The sequence below is a fragment of the Triticum dicoccoides genome, chromosome 6B (assembly GCF_002162155.2).
Source record: "Triticum dicoccoides isolate Atlit2015 ecotype Zavitan chromosome 6B, WEW_v2.0, whole genome shotgun sequence".
NCBI classification, from domain to species: Eukaryota; Viridiplantae; Streptophyta; class Magnoliopsida; order Poales; family Poaceae; genus Triticum; species Triticum dicoccoides.
This window is the reverse complement of record NC_041391.1, coordinates 532,982,771-532,987,073: the sequence shown is the minus strand read 5'-3', so window position 1 is coordinate 532,987,073 and position 4,303 is coordinate 532,982,771.

The window sequence follows — 4,303 nt, the reverse complement described above, 5'->3', positions numbered from 1 at the left end:
TTACTAGAGCGATGAAGGGGCAGAGGAGTAAAAAGAATTCCTACTCTCCGATATAACTAGACTCTGAAAACAGTTTTCTTCTAGACTCAACATCGGCCAAACTACACGATCAATCAAGGGGGATCCTAGGGTCGGTCGAGGCTCTGATACCAACTTGTCACGCCCAATATGCGACCCTATCCAAAAGGAACTCGAAGGTCCCACCAAGGATAGACCCGCATATTGAAATGCTTTTGCAAGGTGGATATCATTACATCAACATTACATAATACATGGGGATACATACAAGAGGCATACAATGCCACACGAATACAACATCACAATACATAAGAGCATCATCCGTCTACGGATGAAACACAAACAAAAACTCAAATGACATCCACCCTGCTAGCCCAGGCTGCCGACCTGGAACCTATCCCCTGATCAAAGAAGAAGCAGAAGAAGAACTCCAACATAAACAAACATCACTCTTGCGTCAAGAACATCGCACAACCTGTACCTGCAACTGTTGTTGTAGTAATTTGTGAGCCACGAGGACTCAGCAATCCCATTACCATGGGTATCAAGACTAGCAAAGCTTAATGGGAAAGGAAGGGGTAAAGTGGTGAGGTTGCAGCAGCGACTAAGCATATATGGTGGCTAACATACGCAAATAAGAGCGAGAAGAGAGCAAATGGAATGGTCGTGAAACTAGCAATGATCAAGAAGTGATCCTGAGCTCCTACTTACGTCAAACATAACCCAGAAACCGTGTTCACTTCCCGGACTACGCCGAAAAGAGACCATCACGGCTACACACGCGGTTGATGCGTTTTAATTTGAATCTGGTGTCAAGTTATCTACAACCGGACATTAACAAATTCCCATCTTCCTATAACCGCAGGCACGGCTTTCGAAAGATTATACCCTGCAGGGGTGTCCCAACTTAGCCCATGATAAGCTCTCGCGATCAATGAAGGATATACCTTCTCCCAGGAAGACCCGATCAGACTCGGAATCCCGGTTTACAAGACATTTCGACAATGGTAAAACAAGACCAGCAAGACCGCCCGCTGTGCCGACAAATCCCGATAGGAGCTGCACATATCTCGTTCTCAGGGCACACCAGATGAGCGAAGCGTACAGGAACCGACGTAACCCAAGTTGCCAAGGGATGGCCCCGCACGGTGCTCTAGTTTGGACCAACACTTTGACAAGCATTGTCCCGGGGGGGGGCTATAATAAAGATGACTCTTGGGTTAATTACTCCCAAGGGAAATGTAGGTGGTGGTGAGGCAAATGGTAAAACCAAGGTTGGGCCTTGCTGGAGGAGTTTTATTCAAAGCAAACTGTCAAGGGGGTCCCATAAATCATCCAACCGCGTAAGGAACGCAAAATCAGGGAACATAACACCGGTATGACGGAAACTAGGGCGGCAAGAGTGGAACAAAACACCAGGCATAAGGCCGAGCCTTCCACCCTTTACCAAGTATATAGATTCATTAATAATATAAGAGATATTGTGATATCCCAACAAAATCCTGTCCACCATGGAGCAATCTTCAACTTCACCTGCAACTAACAACGCTATAAGAGGGCTAAGCAAAGCGGTAACATAGCCAAGCAACAGTTTGCTAGGAAGGGTGTCAAAGGTTAGAGGTTCATGGCAATTTGGGAGGCTTGACGAGCAAAAGATAGGTAACGCAGCATAGCGATAGAACGAAGCAACTAGCATAGCAATGATAGTAGTGAGATCCAGGGTAGCGGTCATCTTGCCTGAAATCCCGCAAGGAAGAAGAACGAGTCCATGAAGAAGATGAACGGATGGAGCCGAACCAAGCGTAGACGAATGAATCCTCACGATCGCAACGAAATGGGAACTATCGAGAAGAAGCACACAACATAGTAAACACACTACACATGAAAAAGACATGATGCACAAACAAGTATGATGCAAGACAAGACTACGTGAAGCTACTCATGGCAAGAGATGATGCAAACAAGAGCCACACATCAAGGCAAGTTTAAATGAGGCCGAGAACAACATATAACAATTCCGGTAAGTCCTCATATGCATATTTCGAAATTGGTCCAGATCTGAATAAACCTTATGTTCAAGTTGTTAAACAGCAATTTAAGATGCAACAAGATGATCTACACGAAATTCTAGTCAACTTACATATAAAGTTCATTTAGTTCGGAGCTACGGCCTAGAAGATATGAGCAAAACAAGTGAAATATGGCATTGATGCAAAATGCACCCAAACATCAAGCAAACACCTCAAAACAAGGATGCAACATGATAATACGAAACTACATGCAATTCTAAGCAAGTTTTATATAGAGCACACTCAAAACGGAGCAACGGTTCAACACATGCACACTATACAAGTTTAAAGGACAAGCTGTCCAAAACAGCAACGAGACATATTTCAAGCACAAAAACAACATGCTACAGCACCTCAACATAATAACAAAAGGCATGGGCATGATTTACAGGTAAAGCATAACAAAACATGAACACTGAGCTATCTCCAGAAATCACTAGAACATGCTCAAACAGACATGGAAAGATTGCAAATAATATCAGTTTCAGACTTTGCAGAAAATAACATCAGGTTGCAATGTTTAGAGGTATTAAAAAACATGTTACAAGAACTTATCATGGCAAACAAAAGCACGGCATGATACTACTAAATGCATAGAACAAAAGTCCCTTACTGACCATGAGCCAGAAAGGATCAGAAAATGTAATGGCACCCATGTAAACATAGCAAGTTTCGTTAACAGATTCATACATGGCAGGAACAACAATAAGTAGGCATGTAGATGAGCTTGTGCAACTCACTACAGAGCAAAACATGGCATGGCAAGGCAACCAACAGTAAGAAGACATATTTGTGAAGCTAAGAATGGCAAGAGAAAGTTCATAGGGTGCATGGAACACTAGCAACAATCATGGTAACAACTGAACTTAATGTTAACAGGCTGACAGCAACATTATCAAGCAACTTTGGAGCAAGGAAACAACAAGCTACAGCAAGCTATAAATGCAACCAGGGGCATGGATGGTTAGAGGATGACACGTAGAACAAAACATATTTAGTGATCATCTCAAGATTATGCATAGAATGACTTGTAGAAGCAGGTTTACATAGTATCACGAAATAACAGATTCAGCCAAGCAAAACAGCAACATCAAGTACCCTACTTAACAAGCTCGATTCACTCACCACAAGTCATTGCATGACAAGATAAGCATAGCATCATCAAGAAGACATGTTTGTGAAACAAACCAAGGTAAGAACAAGTTCATAGCATGCAAGGATCAACTACAACAACCTTCGCAAAATTGAATAACATGTAAACAATCTGCCAGGAAACATTTTCAAGCGAAAGTAGAGCATGAAAATGACATGCTAGACTACTCCATAATTGCAACCAAGGGCATGAATGGATAGAGAACAACCATATGTTCAAAACAGCCTTACTGAAGTATCTCAAAATATGCATGGATCTCTCTGTAGCATCAAGTTTACATGGCATCAAAATAACAGCAGAACAGGGACTAAAATCAGCAACATCATGATGCCTAGTTTGCATGCTTGTTCTAGTCACCACATTGATCACAAAAATACATGGCATACACCCCTGGAAAGATGACATGGCATAAATCAAAACACATGTAGACATCAACCTCATAGGATGCACACATCAATCATGGCAAAAATGACAAAAGAGCTAGTTCTGTTAACAGACAGCAGACAACATTATGAAGCACTCTTGCAACAATGATTCAGGCATCAAGATGACCTAAAATGAACATGATGCAATGGAATGAAATGAAGTACTCGCTGAGACGAACAATTTGACATATTACATGCACGAAACGGAGCTACGAATGCAGAGATATGATGCGATGAACATGGCATGATAATGTTAAGATAACAGGGACTTGGTGGAATTATACCTCCGTGAAAGTCAACGCGGGACGGAGGCTTGCGGGACTAGGTGATCCGGGATCGGGGGCGCCGTTTGGTTCGCGGGGTTGGTGGATCTGATCCACCCCCAACTCCGGCGAGGTGGAGGCGGTTCCGGCGAGGAGCTCCGGCGAGGAGGAGGCGCGGGAGATGGCCGGGGACGTCGGGGACGACCGGATCCGGTCCGGCCCGACCGGACCCGCGGTGAGGCGGCACGGCCGCCGGCGATGAGGGCCGGGGCGCGAGGCGCGCGCGGAGGCGGCGGCGACCGGTGGCGCTCGGGGAGCCAAGCGAGCGAGTGGGCGGCGGCGCGCGAAGCTCCGGCTGCGGCCGGAGCACGCGGC